The 17,101-nt window shown below is 37.0% G+C and overlaps 1 protein-coding gene across 1 annotated transcript in view; it reads left to right on the top strand.

The window, feature by feature from the left end:
- Positions 1-1,891: 1,891 nt before the first annotated feature.
- LOC122720848 (heparan sulfate glucosamine 3-O-sulfotransferase 1) overlaps positions 1,892-17,101 on the top strand; it is a 45,772-nt gene continuing 30,562 nt past the window's right edge. Inside the window, exon 1 of the mRNA XM_043947881.1 lies at positions 1,892-2,003. The gene's annotated coding sequence lies outside the window, so the exon portion shown is untranslated. The remainder of the gene's footprint in view (positions 2,004-17,101) is intronic.

Consider the following 17,101-nt stretch of genomic DNA (forward strand, 5'->3'; position numbering starts at 1 on the left):
TGGAAGGAAAATTGGAATCAGGAAGAAAATAAAGTGAAAAGAATTCGCTACGGGAGGATACGACTCGAAAAATCGAATCTTCTTCTTTAATTGTCGCGTTCTCTAATTGTTGATTAATCGATCAACACGCCTGTCCAACTTCGCACGAGAGAAAGAAGAGAAGGAAAAATTGATTTCGATTCGAGGTCGAAATCGTTTCGAATCTTTGGCGGGAAGAATTTAAAAATTTCGAACAGAAAATCGACGAGATCTCCGAGTTTTGAATCAAGAGTCGATTAAAAGTCTCGGGGATTTTTTGGAGAGGTAAAGAGATCAAAGATGTGTATTTCGGCCGGAAATGGTAGCCGCTTAATTCGTATCTTTGGCGGGAAGAATTTAAAAATTTCGAAGGGAAAATCGACGAGATCTCCGAGTTTTGAATCAAGAGTCGATTAAAAGTCTCGGGTATTTTTCGGGGACGATTTCGAAAGGATCGCTGCCTCGTTTCAGGGGAAAGAGATCAAAGATGTGTATTTTCGGTCGGAAATGGTAGCCGCTTAATTCGAGGTCGTCGTTAAAGAGGCGCGCCCTGCGAGAACGAGCATTTCCCTTTGTGGAAATTTTCGCGCAAGGGCGTTTTTCCTTTTATTTTTTTTTTTTTTTTTTTTTATGCGACATACACGCGCGCGCCCTTCCTTTTCCAAATTTTTTGCTTTCCACCGCTCTTCACCGTCGCGCCGATTTTCATTCATGCGCGAAAACTTGCTGGAAATTCTTCCGTTTTCACATAAGTGAAGTTTTATCGCGTGTCAGTTTTGTTGTCGCGGGTTAGCTTACATTAGTACGTTCGTGAGACATATTTAGAGAAAGTTCAATTCAAAATAAATAGAAAAATTGGTCGATTTATTATGTTATTTCACAATTACTTTTATTCTATTTAATAACTTAAAAAACTCGAGCGATATTTTTATATACCAATTTTTGTGTTCGTTTTAAAATCTATCCTCCATAAGTATCCTACGAATACATATTAATACTTATATAAAAAAATTCGTTAAAATATTCTTAATTAATTTAAAAATTCGTTTCAAAAATTTAGAGTGATTTACTGCATAAGAAATTCCATAAAATATTCGTTATTAATTAATTCAAGCATTCGGATGTATTTTATGAATCATAATAATATGTAAGAAATTCTCGAAAATATTTTTAATTAATTTGAAAATTCGAGCCTTCAGAATTATTCTTCGTAAGAAATTCCCCAAAATATTCTTAATTAATTCCAAAATTCGAGCCTTTAGAGTTATTCTTCATAAGAAATATCCCAAAATATACTTAATTAATTCGAAAATTCGTGCCTTCGGAGTGATGGTATTCTGCATAAGAGATTCCATAAAATATTCGTTTAATTAATCGCAAGATTCGAGATACATACGCTGCACGAAAGTTCGGAGTTCAATTAGAGTTTCCAAGATTCGGTGTGCGTTGGCTGGAAATGGTAACGAATCGAGGCGCATATCTTGGTCGTCTCTACGCGTCTGTTAATCGCGTTAAACTGTGACTCGGTCTCTCGTTTAATCCAGGAATGCTTGCAGCACCCGGGACACGTTGAAAAACACGAGACCACGGCCGAGGCGCAACGCGAAGCGAAACAGGGGCGACGCAATTTTCCTTCGTGTTACGCTCTTCATTTGCCTCCCCTCTCCTTCTTAATCTCCCTTCTTCGTTCTCTTCTTCCAGCCTTTTCCCCCTCCAGCTTTTTTTCCATCTCTCCGCTCGAAATTTCGCGAAACTCTGTGGAAATATATATATATATTTCGAGTTAATCGTTTCATAGAAATTCGAATCAACGTTCTCCTTTTCGTGTGTGCGCGATATTTCTCGAGCAAGTTCGTTACAAAAGACGGAGAAACGAATATCAACAAATATCGAGGAACTGTTCACGTGTGTATACATTGGGCAGGAGGAGCTTAGCCAAGGACAAATTTCGAGAGTGGGGAAGAGAAGGGGAAGAAGTCCGCGCAGTACGTTGTTCGGTTATCTGTTCTGTTTTTATTATTATTCTCTACCGATAGCAGGTCTGTTTAAACTTTTCTACTCTTGAATTCTATCGTAAATTTTAGCATATCTCTCTCTCTCTCTCTCTCTCTCTCTGTATTTCTGGCTATTTCTTCTCGTCTTGTCATCACGAATCGGTTGCCAGATTTCTGTTTATAATGCTGACCGCATTGAGAAATTTCGCTTCGAGAATTTTAGAATAATTGGAGAACGAGAATCTTTTGTTGCGATCTGTTGTTTATCTGCCGTTTTCTTTGAAATTATTATTATTATTTTTTCCTTTATAAAGAATTGAAGAAGTCAAGTTCTGTGAAATGTTTTTAATAATTTGTAAAATATAATCGATCCTTCTTTTTGCCGTAAAATGCTTGGTTAAAAAATTTGCATTGCATAATTTAAAAATTATTGTTCAAAGTAAATTCTTAAAACGACCAGGAATTATATATACATTTTTACGTTTTTCTCGAAAAATTCTCGTTTTATTTTCGTTGATTGGTGCAACGATTATATCGTTCACCAGTTCAAACGGTTTCCTTTGTGCTGTGCGCGTGTATACGTGTATGTGCATTTGTATGTGGAGCATAGTCCTTTCTCCATCGTTTATTCACCCCCATTATCTTCCCTATCTTCCATTTTCCTTCAAAAGGAACACGGTTGTGCATTACGTCCAGACTTAGCATCGACAGAGATTAAAAGCGCGGGAATAAACACGGCGTATCAGTGTACAAATGGAAAGCACAATTTTCCTTTGACGCCACCTTTTCCATAACATGAACGTCCACCGTTCATTTCCATGGATTTTCCAATCTTTTGACATTCCAAACTTCTCTTCCTTTCTTCGAATAATTTTTAAAAAATTTAATTTATCGAGATATATCCAATCTCGTATCTTTTTTATTCTGCAATTTTTTTTTTCTTCTGTGTAAAAAGTTTCTTAAAAGAGATGATTTCGCATTCAAGAGATGACTCTCAGACATTGTTTGAATCGATAAAGGCGGCAATTTATTCATTTATCGATTTGATTCGAATCGAATACGCAAATTTCGATGCGTAAAATATCAAAAATATAAAAAGTTTTATATTAATTCGTATTTGTGAAATCAATTTAAGAAGGATAAAGAGTATTAATAATTTGGATTCCTTTTGTGTTGCGCAAATATTGCGAAGAAAACTGACAGGTTGGAGAAGTCTCTGGAACATTCACATTGAGGCACGCGTTGAAAGTCAAAAGAACTATTAGAGTGTGCCATAAATTTTTTTCTTACCACGCTACGAATGACTTTAACTGGCTTTTTGCACATAAACGTGCAAGCTTATCTATTAGTCGTTTGCGACATCGGTTTCAGTGGTCCTAAAGCTGTTTTGAAATACGTTTCGTTGGTCTCTTTTAAAACATTTTTCTACACTTTTCGATATGAATAGCCAAAGGAAGTGTTTGCGGCGTTTTAAAAAAGGTGATAGCGCAAATGATACTGTGCAGACGAAATTTGCACTGGGAGTGCTGCTACGAGTGTTATTACGATCAGTTTAAGAAATTCAGAGCTGACAATTTTGATTCGAAAAACGAAGACCACAGCGGCCGCTCAACAGCAACGAATACGGACCTCGTTGAAGCCATGTTCGCTGAAAATCTACGAAGTGAGTGAAACTAACGTTTCGTGAAGCAATGGTACGTAATCATCCGATGGAATATGTCGATCGATGTAAAGTTTGAGTTCCATGGCTATCGACGGAGATCGATCTTATGAACTCAAAGTTCGTAAGATATCCAATTGAAAAATACTGTATTGTGAAAAATAAGAATCGACCTGTTCATTCAATTTCTCTCTCAACTGTTTAATTTTTTAACCACAGTCGTTCCAATCTTTCGTATATTGGCGGAACACGGATACCAGACGCTTCTTTCTCGTATCGATATGAAAAGGGAAGAAAGAAAAAATAGAAGTTGTAAGAAGGTATATAGGTTTATATATTTCTTACGCTGACGTTTGTGACGCGTGAAAAACGGAGGGAAAAAATCGAAGAAAATCGAGATACGGAATCCTGTAGTCGGGTTAATAAAAACCGTCCCTGAATCTATGTTTGCGCAACACGTTCTTCCTTCTTCCTTGCCGACAGAGACGTGGTGGTGATCACGTGGTAGAGCCATACACATCATATCTCTAATCCGATAAAATTTCATTCCTTTCGAACGAATAATACGCGGTTTTATATATATATATATATATATATCTTTCGACGCCTCGAAGAATACGAATACGGAATATATATATCTCTCTCTCGAATCGAATGGATAAATATTCTTCCAGGGAAACTGGGAAATGCAAATATCGATTTGGAAACGTACGGCTACTCTTCTTAAGCTGTAGTAACCCCAGGTCTATTCCGTAGAAACGCAATTTCGTAACTTCACGTTTCTATTAGTGCATCCGAACCGTATAACTTTTAATGGCACAACGAATCGCTCGAAACTTCGGGCTGATTTTAAACGAGTTTATAATACCGTGGATCGTGGGTAATAAAAGCAGGAACCGTGATCCACTTTCCCGTTGGAATATTTTTGAAACCGATCGGAAGGGGATATTCCGGGGAGGATAAGTGGATCTGCGTTGTTACGCAACTTTTCGTCTTATCCATTATTCATCCGTGCCTTCGTTTCCACGAATTACACACATTTCCTCGATATTATTAATCGGCCTTCTTTTACGTTCGGATTTTTCTAGATTTAGTTTTTTCGAGAAACGTTTATTTGTTATCGATAACAAAATGAAAAAAGAATCTCCACGAGTTTTCTACGAGTAAAAAAAAAAAAAAAGAAAAAACGAAATGCGAAATCGAATTCTGATAGAGCGTAGAAATTAACCGTCATTGAATTATGATTGCTTCTTCCGGGGACCGTATAAAATTACTTTTCACGCGTTCTTTTTATATATCCTCGAGGCATAAAACTAACAGGCGGTGGATCCCGTAACCTTTAATCTTTAAGATCTATATTCGAAGTAGAGGTTGCGATAATAAAAAAAAATAATTTCTTTTTTTACAAGTTTTCTCGATCAAGTTTACGCATATATATCCATATTGTTACCATTAGATTGTATTACATTATTCTCTTATATTTCTTTTCTTGTAATAAATTCTTTTTCGTTATTAATATAAATATCGTTTCTGTACAGCCGAAGCGCATCGAAATATTAGGTTAGCTTTTGAGAAAATTCCATCGATAAATCGAATAATTTGTTATTATCAGTGCTTCGAGTTTTTCGTTTTTATCATTGAAACATATCGAAAGATAAAAAAGAAATTCAAATCTCAATTCAACAAAGAGTTATATTAGCTTGTGCAACACATCAACTTGCCAATTTTAGAATAAACGATGATCAACCGCGACTCGTAAACTCTACTTAACCTAACCTTATTTTTTCTTTCCGTAACAACTTCTTTTTTGTAATTAACTGTTATTTAACTGTTTCTCCACAACGAATTTAGAATATTGTTCCTGTACGAGTTTAAAATGAATCATGAGTGCAGTCGAAACTCATCGAAATGTTAGGTTAACTTTCGAAGAAGATTCCATCGACGAGAGGATCGTTCGATGGCGGTTTCAAAAATTCGAGTCTGGAAATGAAAATCTCAAAAACGAGTCTCGAAGTAGGTGTTGTTTTTAAAAGATAAAATACTCGACGCTGAAGAATTTATAAAAAATGGAATACGATGATTTGATCGAAGCCAATGATTCGAATTTTCTGACAAAAACAGCAATTTCACGTAATTATGCGAACTAATCTAATGGAAAAAAAAATTGAGAAACGTATATTTTCAGTCGAGTCGCGTGTTAACTCGGTTAATTTGTCGTTTGGAACGCAGAGATCGAAGAAATTCGAGCAGAGGAAACGGGAGAGACCTTGCACGAACCTCCGTTTCCTTCGAATGCGAATTCGCTTAGCTAGTTCAAGGGCAAGATCGATCATCTCGAAGGTGTGCTCGAGGATTCAAGGATCGATAGAGGGGGTTTATGACTGAAAGAAATTCGAATATCTCTTAAATAAACATATATGATTCGTTCGAGATCGATAGAACAGCGCCATAATAAATTGACTGGGCAGTGAAAACAATAAATAAAATGTACGAATCATTAACCGAATATATTTAATTGTTACTTTTATTATTAATTATTTAATTATTACGTAATTGTGTAACAACTATGAAATAATGTCGACAACATTCAATAAATGATAAAATTTCATCGAGTTTAAACAATCCGTAACAATAATCGATTTAGTGAATCGTTATTATAATCGTGTTATATATATATGCGTTGACATCGATACGACGAGACTCGATCGTATCATCGTATTTTCGTCCAATTATCACTATATAACGAGAAGGAATTCCATCTCACGCACAATTAAACAAGTAACGGCCAATCTCGACCGCCTAATTACGAGCATAATTACGAGAAATAACGTGTTCCGTGACAATTGCTCGCGCGTCGCGGTTCTCGCCTATTCCACCCGTTTCGTCAAAATCATCCGACTATTTAAACTTGCTCCCCTCCTATTATATCCCAACCGAGTAATTTATCGCGGCCGCTTTCCAGTTTACCGTTAAATCAACCCCTCCTCTTACAAAAATATTCCACGCGATATTTAAAATTCGGTTGCTCATCGATGAATTATTATTATTAATTATTATTATTATTATTATTATAGTTAAGTATATTCAACCGGCGAATTTTTATTGCCAAGAGGATAAGTATTTTTGGAACCTCGTGGAGGATTTTTCGAAATAATTACATATCTTCTTCTTCAAACTGGAGGAATTTCGCTATTATATATCCAATGATGTTTGAAAGTATATCGGTTCTAGCGTTACGAATTACGACACAAAGAGGATTCAATTACGGTTGAAAAACGGTCGAGCGCAGAAATATCGAGCGCACACACACATACACATATATATAGATGGTTTAGAGAAAAAGTTGGGATCGCGACAAAGAGGAGGGGCGGGTGCTACGAAGGGAAGAAGGAGTGGGGCGGAAGAGATGAGGGGAATGTGGCGCGATGAAAAAGTGGGGATCGTTGCGGTCCGCGCGGTTTAGGGTGCAGCTGATGTTCCACCGGTGCAAATTGCCCGTTCTATTATTCAGCCGGATGTAAAAGCCTTGCAAAGTTCGACGCGTGGTTAACCGCGCGCGGAAAGGGTCGTGGAAACCGTGGAAAAGCAAACGGAAGAGGCCGCGTGTCCGTTTCAACGCAATTTCCCCACGCTTTTTCATCCCGTTTGCCCTTCCTTTTCCCCGCCGATTTCACGTCGACCGTTCCGCCATCTTCTTCTCTTCCCTGCTCAACTTCATCAACGGAACGAACGGTTCGTGTAATCGATGAGAATAATAGAAGCTCTTCTGATTCTGATTTCCCGCTCGTGAGTTCGTGAATAGACCGGAATAAGTGGACTTTACGTCCCACCGTTCCGCGATAAACGTGTACAATGCGTGGTTGAATAGCGAATGGTCGGTGGGAGCATCTCGAGAATTTATCTCGTTCGTTTTCGCGTCTTTTCGTGTCTTTTCGAATTCCCTCCTTTCGATTGGTCGCTCGATCGCAAGCTGATTGGCCAATCGCGCAACCGGGAACAGTGGACCTTCGCTATATTTTATTCTATTTGTACGTACTCGAGCAACGGAACGATTGACGAATAATTTGGTGAATCGCTCGTGAGTTTTCGAATAAGTGAATTTTTTAATGTATCGCGTTCGTTTTTTTTTCTTTTTTGGATAATTCTCAAGGTAAATATCGATAATCGATCCTCAAAGGGGATGATAGAAATTTTGTTTCGATAAGTTAATAATTCTATTACCATATCATTCGATTTCAAGCTGATTCTCCAGGAAACATTCTCAAGGAAACAAAACGATTGTAATGCAACGATAATAATGGATGAATTTTAATGTTCGGCTCTTTCTCTTTTGGACAATTCTCGAAGTAAAGGAGACGATGTATATCGATAGAAATTTTGTTTCGATAAGTTAATAATTCTACTACTATATTGTTATTCATTTCGAATTCTTCAATCGCGCGAGTGGAACCTGATTTTCATCATATTCGATTCTATTTATTATACTTACTCAAGAAACGAAATATTCAACGACTGCAAAGAATGGATGAATTTTAATGTTCGACTTCTTTTTTTTTAGATAAAAATATAATAAAAATATTCTCGAGGCAAATATCGATCCTCAAAGGGAACGATAGAAATTTTGTTTCGATAAGTTAATAGTTCTCCTACCATATTACTATTCGATTCCAGAAATGATTCTTCAGAAATTCTCGAGGAACTAAACGATTCGTGCAACGACAATAATGGATGAATTTCAACGTGCGTTTAACTGATTTTTTGGACTATTCACAAAGAAGACGACGCATATCGATAGAAATTTTGTCTCGATAACTTGGCAATTCTTTTACCCATAATTATTTTACCTGTGAAACAAGCATTCTTGCAATTACTTCACATGCATAATGGATAATTTCGTTCAACTTCCAAATTTCCCTAATCGGTCTGGAATGAAAATTTATTCCCTCCTCCCTTCCCATCGAAACACTCTCATTTTCCTAGTAATTAGAACCACTTTTTCGTTTACTTAAAACGTTTTTCCACTTTGCTAAGTAAATACATTCCCGAGCGCTACATTACGCGATTGTTCTCGCTTATCCTCTCTCTCCAACGAGAAATACCCTCCATCATCCACCAAACGAATTCGGCATCGAGGACACCTTTCCTCCCTCCCATCCCCCCCTTCATTATTATTATTCATTCATTCATTTATTTATTTCTCCCCTCCAGGAAGCAAATTTAACGCGAGACAAGGGCGGTAAATTACGGTATATCATTTCGACGAAATCAATTCGACGTAGGAATAACAGAACGTTAATCCAGCCGCGGTTTCGCGTTATCCGATAGCATCGGAGGTATAATAATTTTCGAAATTGTACACGGGACGAGTACACGCGTCTCTATCTCCCTCTCCCTCCCTCTTTCTCTCTGTCTGTCTCTCTCTCTCTTTCTATTGATTTAAACGCGCACCCGTTCGACGGATGAACGAGTATTACAGGGCCGCGTTTGCTTATCGCTTAATATCGGCGTAATTACGTCGCGCTCGTTGTTATATTATTCATACGGGCGTGAAAGCGTCGTAAAGTTGGGCGGTGGAGAGTGGTGGGCGTTTGAAAATGAGGCGTTGGAAAATGAAAAGGAGGGGGGGGGAGGGGGGTTGATCGGTGAACCTTGTTCGACACGAGAGACGTTTCTCAGCATTCCTCTCTTCTTTTTTCTTCGATTCAAGGTTTCGTTTTCGACGTTTAAAGTTAATCTCTAAATTCGACTCGCGATCGAACATTTAGTTTAGAACAAACGTGTAAACGTTTGATTTCAATTGATGGATCTCTATGGAGATCATTCGATCGGGACAAGTGATCGTAGTTGAGTTGTTTGACGAAAAAGGGGACGGTTTTGATGCAGGAATTTCGTTTCGAAACATTTGAATTAGTAGACACGTCGATGTTGGAGTTAATGAATTTCGTCATCGAGATCCTCGAAAGGGGGATGGTTTTGACGACAGAAATTTTAATAAACGAAATTCTATCTGTTCGAAAATCCAAATTGTAATATGTTGATATTGAGACCTTGAATGAGTTCTTATTCTTTCAAAGATATATTCTTTCAAGTTAAATCATGTTTCTTGATTTAAATATACCTTTTTTCTTGATTCTTGATCTTCGATCAACAATAATAATAGTGTAATGGGGAAATATCGGTATTTTTTCGATTCTCCATCTTGTAAATTCCTTCCTAGCATCCCAAAATCCACAAATTCATAATTCCATAATTAACCCTAGAATCACGTTTTTGATTTAGATATACCCCTTTCTACTTTTCTTGATCTTCGATCAACAACGATATGTACATGTAATGGGAAAATAAATACCGTCGATGAAAGAAGAATATGAAACGTCGAGTGGCCATGGCGGCGAGTAGCTTTGCCCGATGCAGCTTTTCGAGAGAAGACGAGCAGACGTTAGCCATACCTCGCGAGCATAATTTCGCTATAATTACAGGGAGTAGAGGCGTGCAGGGGAAGGAAGAAGGACACGTGAACTCTTGACCTGACCCGACGACGGTAAAAGGACAGTTTAAGGGGAGGGATGCCGGGCTTTAACGATATTCATAAATTCATAAATGTTGGGCTCTGGCCGGAGCTAGCCTGGCCAGGGCCAATGAATTTACTGGAAACGGACCTCAGCGATGTCCAGGATTTTGTTCTCTTTACCAACAATGAATATTTACTTGTTTCCGTCACAAAAACATTCTCTCTCTCTCTCTCTCTCTCTCTCGCGTTGCTACTTTCTCCTTTTTCTTTTCTCTCTTTCGTTTCGTTTTACAAAGTTGGCAAAAGTAATTAAAACACGGTAAGGATGCAAATGGGGGATGTAAGCAGGGGGAGGGAGTCGCGCACGTTCGCGCTTAAATATTCATTACATCGCCATGAAAATCATATTTTCCCAACGCGGTTAATTCCTCCTTAACTCGAATCTCCCTTTAATAATTGATACTCCCTTTAATAATTGTTCCTTCGATATGTGAAATAAAATATTCCAACACTCCTCCCTTGTTATTACCCGTGACGAGATATAACGAGATAATTGTCCCGAAATATCTCCTTTCTCCTTCCATGTAAAGGAGATATACGACTCGTCGAAAAATAGACCAAAAAATTGTATTAAAAGAGGGGGATATCGTTATCTTAATCGTTTGCGATCGAGGCCTGTTTCGCTCGGTCGAAAGCAATTCTAGACTTGGACTGGTGCGTTCGGTGGAATTTCTTACAGCTAACAATTTCACACGCGAATTAACGCATAAAACTTTTATATTTTAATTATTTTTAATATTTTAATTATTTTTAATTTTTATATTTTAATATTTTACGTATCTTACAAATTTATCGAATATTAAAGTCTATATTGTTGTTTCGTGCGATATTTTATGAAGCAATTATCAAGACCTCCTCGGTTTGTCGGGGCAAATAGAGCAATAGTACTTTTCCTTCTAACTTTTTTATCCCATAATTATTTGTTTCGCGCGCTATTTCATTTCTTTAGTCTCCAACGGTGACTCTCGGTCACCACTCGAGTTAACGTTGTAACTTCAGCGGTCATTCTCCGGCACCATTTGGATTGATGCAGCAAATATTATTATAATATATTTTAGTATATTATATATATAATATTATATATTATAATAATATTAACCCCTTGCGAATGTTTTAAAATTTTACGTTCAAAATAATTTCTTTAATAAATTATATTTTTATTTTTTTTATAACAATTTAATAATTTTATTACATCCTACAGAATATCTTTCCAAATATCTACGAATATGAGTGACGCGGCAGTCAACGTGTTAATAAATTATTTTTTTATTATTTTTATAACAATCTAATAGTTTTATTACACCTTCCAAATACCTACGAAGATCGTTCATAAATAGTACTCAAATAAGCGTCACACGAATACGGGTGAATGTGTTAAAAAAAGCCAGGCTAAAAGATTCGAGATCATCTGTTTAATTTTCCTTCGAAGCGAACGCAACGATATTACGAATCGTTTGTCGCGTATCTCGCCAGTCATCAATTGGAACACCTGCTTCAAACGCCACTTGGGTACGAGAAGAGAAGCGTAAGGCGACTCGCAAGGAGCGAGCAGGGAAGTAGAGAGAGATGGAACAATAGGAACCCGCAGGCGAGCCGTGCGCCTGTAGCAGTCGATCGAACGTCGACCGGATGGAATCTCGGCTCGAATTTCTATCTGTTCGATTTATTTTCAATTTTCTATCAATCCTTTTCTCCAGCCGCCTTCCTCGCCGATTTTATTATACGTTTCTCCACCAATTTTTTACTCGATTAATGCTCGAGTTTAATTCGATTGGATTATATTTCGAACGAGATAAGTAGTAAAGGTCGATCATTCGTCGACCATCCCGCAACTTCTTTCTAGATTCAGTTAATTCGAATTCTGGAAAAATATATGTAAATGTAAAAATCTGTCGACAAGTGAGAATCTAATTTTATTCGAAAATTTATTTCCAATTTTTTACTTTTCAATCCGTAACTTTGATTATTCATTTAAATTCAGTTATGTTTTTAGAGCAATGAGAAAGCTCTATCAGTCGTCATTTGTTTAAATTAATTAATTCGAATATTAAATTTCTAGAAAAATATCTAAATCTAAAATCTCTCGACGACTGGAATTTTTACAAATCAATACAATCTATTTACTTTTTTTCATATATTTTCATATTTATTTTTTTATTTTCAGTTTTGTATCAATCCGTAACTTTAGTTCATTTGGATTCGATTATATATTTTTGGATTATCAAATTTGTGAAAAAAATATATAAATTTAAAAAACTTCTCGACAACTGGAAACTATTTTTCACATTATCAATAATGCAATCGTGTCTATTTACTTTCTTCATGTATTTTCAATTTATTTTCAATTATTATCAATCCGTGACTCTCGATTCATTCGTATTACGCATTTTCGAACCACGTCAATTTCCCCCAAATCTAAAAAAAAAAAATCTCTAGACGACCGAGAGGCGTTAATCTTCACGAAATCGAATTCGAGTCTCCGTAAACCTGGCTCCTCGCGATCCGCGCCACATTAAATATACCCGCCGCAAAGATAACAATAAGCTCGACTAATCTCGTATTCCGAGCAACTAGCTACACCACGCAACATCAACTTGCCACAAAACGAACCCCATTTCCCAATTCTAATCAGCTTTAAAACAACCCCAACCTAGTAACCCTTCGAAACCTTGCCCTCTCCCCCTCTCCAATACAATAAGAGGTATCTCTAAAATCCGACACGATTAACCCATCTTCTCTCCCTCTGCCTCTCTCCTTTCCCTTCCCAAAAACGCACAAGACGATAGCGACGTGTACTAGTGATTGCTCTCTATCCCCGTCGAAGCGTGCGCGAAAGCGTGTATCCACTACGCGCGTATCGATGGTTTTAAGGAGAGAGCGAGCGAGCGAACGAGCGAACGAACGAGCGAGAGAGAGAAGCGGCGAGGTCAGGTCGATTGTCAGCACTCGAGACCTTGACTCAGTGGCCGTAAGCAGAGCGCATGTGTGCTACTACGGCCGCGTTACCCGCTTCCTCCTCCCGCTTCCCCCACCCCGCTTCAGTGGCGCCAACCCGCCCGAGATACGCTACTATCGCTACTACTACTCCACTCGCTCTCTCCCCTCCTCTCCTCCAACCGTTGCATCCACCACCACTACACCGTCTTGCACGTATGTGTAATACGATTCGATTCCTCCATGCAACCGGTTAATGAACACGTCACGCGGCAGGGTGCAAGGCACCGAACAGGGATGCGTGCGCGCGCATCTATCCCCCTTCTACTCCTCCATCACCACGTTCAATTAGGTAATTTCCCTTTCTCTCTCTGTTTCTCTTCACTCGATGGAGTAAGTTTTAAATTGAGATGCTTGGATAAGAGGGGGCGAGTGAAATGTTTAGGGGTTAGGTGAGGTTAGGGGGAGGTGAACTGGGGCACGGTTGTTGGAGGGGAGAAATATTCTAAATTTTACCATGGAGTAGCCGCTGCTCCATTCTTCCCTCTTTTCCCGCATTATATTGCGAATTGAAAATATATTCCCGGTCGTCAGATAAACGAAATCCGGTTTTTGGATGTTTCTTTCTTCGAGGAGGAGGAAAAAGAAAAGAGGAAGATCCGTGGATCGATTATTTTTCCGTTTTGTTCGTGGAAATTGTGCAGTTTGGATAAACTATCCACGAAAGTTGCAAGTGTTTCGATCGAAGATATACCTCGTCGAAGATATTATCCCGTCGAACGATAATAATATACAATTGTATACGTTGTTTGGATAAATAGGCGAATTAAATTGTATCGTTTACGATCAGTTGTTATGAAGAAACGATCGTTCCAATTCTCCGTGTATTTCTTCTTCGATGTATTGCCTTTTCTTCTTCTTCTTTTTTTTTTTTTTACAAAGAAAAATCTCGAAGCAATCGTTTCACACGTGGAACAAGTACTTCAGCTTTCATCCTTAATAGTTCAGCGGTTATTGATATCGAGTATGCCTCTTACGAACGATGCGTCTCGTCGAAGCTGAATAGCCTTATATCGACCTACTATACGATTTTCGAGATTACAAAAACGCGAGCGGTTAAGCGATTTGTTCTTCGAAATAAATAAAAAGTTATTCCGCGAGAAACATTCCAAGTTAATTGGATTCGAGACGATATTTATCTCGTATTATATCCCTTCGTTTCGAAAGTTAATGTTCTTTTTTTCTTTTTTCTTTTCTATGCGCAATTAACCGAGAGCAATGTCACCATTTCTTTCGATTCGAATCGAAAGTTTTCTCGAATCTTTTCCACACTTTTCCTTCCAGAGTTTTTAAAGTTTCGCCGGAAACTATATTCCCAGTGAAAACGTGCACGCATATACCGACGAGCGAATCTCTTCCAAGGGAGGCTTTGGAATTTTTGCCCGACGGAACTTGGCCAACATCTCGAGTTCCCTGCCTCGATTTTTCTTTACAATTTCATCGAATAATCGTCGCCGATGTTGCGTCCCTTCGCTCTTTTTCGGCCAATTAACAATCGAAAAAGCGATTATATATATATTCCAACTAGTTATTTATCAAAAGCACTTATTAATTGGGATTATTCGTGATTATCATTACGCTTCGAACGATAAATTATATAACTTTATTCCACGTAACTTGGATTGTTAAATTTTGCCTTATTATCGGGCAATTGAAAGTGCAATTAACGAGAGTTAATATCTGCTTTACGCGTGAAACGTAACCATTGTTTTTCCTTACCCAGAACGGCAATCTTTCCTTATATTTGTTAATTCGAGATAAACTCGGCAGATGGAAACTCGTACGTCACACGCTTTAGAATCGTGATGTCTGATCGAACGTATATTATCATACGAATTCTCTCCTCTGTTTCGCAGTAATTGTTGATCTATGCCCCGCCAAATTGACGAACGATTAACCCTATTATTCTCCTCGCTTTAAATGAATATATTTCATCCTCTGTATTCTCTGTATCCGTTGCAACGTTGAAACAAACGTTCTTCGTATTATTAATCTTCTTTGTGCGCGTGGAAATACGCGATAAATACGATAAAATCTCTCGTTTCCATTGGCGTTCGAGAGATTAATTTTTTGCACATCTTACGTCGCCATCCAACGTTTTATTTTATTATACGTATATTCATATTTTAGGGATATTTCTTGTGTTACGATATTTTCTTTCAGTTTTTTAAATATATGTGTGTGTATATGTATAAAATAAATATGTCTGCAATACATGTGCTCCATATAAAAGGATATTGGGACATATTGAGGGGATTACATATTGAGGACTGTTTTGAACGATATCGTACAATGCAAAATTATAAAATGTAATTCTTCCATTTTTACTTTTTTCATGGTTGTATTTTCGAGGGAGATATTGGAGCGTTATTTCTGTTTGTTCTACGTGTTCCTTCCAATTTAGAAGTTAGTTTCATTTATTTTTTAATAATTTTGAAAAAAATTTTCACTGATCAAAGGAGTTGAGATGCAGTTAAAATTTGTGTATTTTTTAAATTTCTACTAAAGTTAACTTGTATATCCTCCTAATATATCAGAGTTCAAATCAGAATTGATAAATTGATCGAATAATCGAACGAATGAAAATGATTTTTGACACTTTTATTGATTGTTGCGACAAAAATCTCACGAATTTGAACAATTTAACTTTCCCGATTTTTATTAGTTTTATTATCAGATCACCTCAAACATTTTTTTAAACCACGTAAATTTAGGGTTGATTCGATTTATATGAATTCATTGCTATGAGTAAGAAATTATAAAAGGACGTATCGAAATAATACTTTAAAGAATTATAATAAATTTTTAATTTTCGTATTGCTTATCGACTCGTCAATTTTTCGAGTTACACGTCTCAAGAAATTTGAAGAGAAAGAGAGAGAGAGAGAGATTCGAAATATAACGTCTTCTTATATACACTTCCTTTATATTCATCTCGTGGCTATTCGTATATAAAAGATTTCACGAAAGAACACGACAAATTTTCTTCCCAGTCGCGAGGCAATATCTCCCAGTCAACGTTCACTAAACTGAACAAAGAAATTTTCTCAGAGAGTTTTCTTGGATATATCATGGTTATGCATGCGAGATATATATACACACACATATATATATATTTTAAAAGGATTTATTTTACCATTGTTGAGAAGAAAGAATACGCGTTTACAGCAGGTATATTACAAATAATTTATCTCAAAATTTTAAATAAACCCATGAATTTACATATATAAATATATATGTATGTATGTATATTTTAACCTTTTAACTTATAATTTATATAACTTTTAGTAAATCATAATTCTCGTAACTCTTAGAATATGGCTGTTTGCAGTATTCAAAATATTTATTGGTCTCCGGAATAATAATTTAAGTTGTTCAACAACGATATTAAAAAAAAAATTCGTACTCTTCACGCTCTTCTACGTTCTAAAATTAACACGTTGCTTATATAATACCACGCCCATCTCTGGCTATAATTTATAAATCACACAGTTCAAAGAATCAAACGAAAACATCCCCCTTTCGAATAACAAAAACGTATCAAGATTCAAAGAAACACAAAAATTGAGAGGAAGAATAGAAAGCTAAGGGAAAAGAAGGGAGAAGAATTGGAGCAAAATAATAAGAAAATCTCCATACTCGCTTTTTCAAGGTCGATCGATAAATCTTCGTTGAGAATAGGAGAAGGACTGGTAGTCATCACTTCCGGTCGAGGCTGTCAACGTTAACGATAACAAACGCCTCTGTGCGATTCGACCAAGCTTTCAACTCCTCCCTCCCTCCTCTCTCTCTCTCTCTCTCTCTCTCAAAAAGTTGCTAAATTATTCGTTTTTCTTTTCGTCTCTTTTTTTTTACACGTTTCTC

This window comes from Apis laboriosa, unplaced genomic scaffold (assembly GCF_014066325.1).
Source record: "Apis laboriosa isolate Shangri-la unplaced genomic scaffold, ASM1406632v1 scaffold105_cov147, whole genome shotgun sequence".
In the NCBI taxonomy this organism is placed as follows: domain Eukaryota; kingdom Metazoa; phylum Arthropoda; class Insecta; order Hymenoptera; family Apidae; genus Apis; species Apis laboriosa.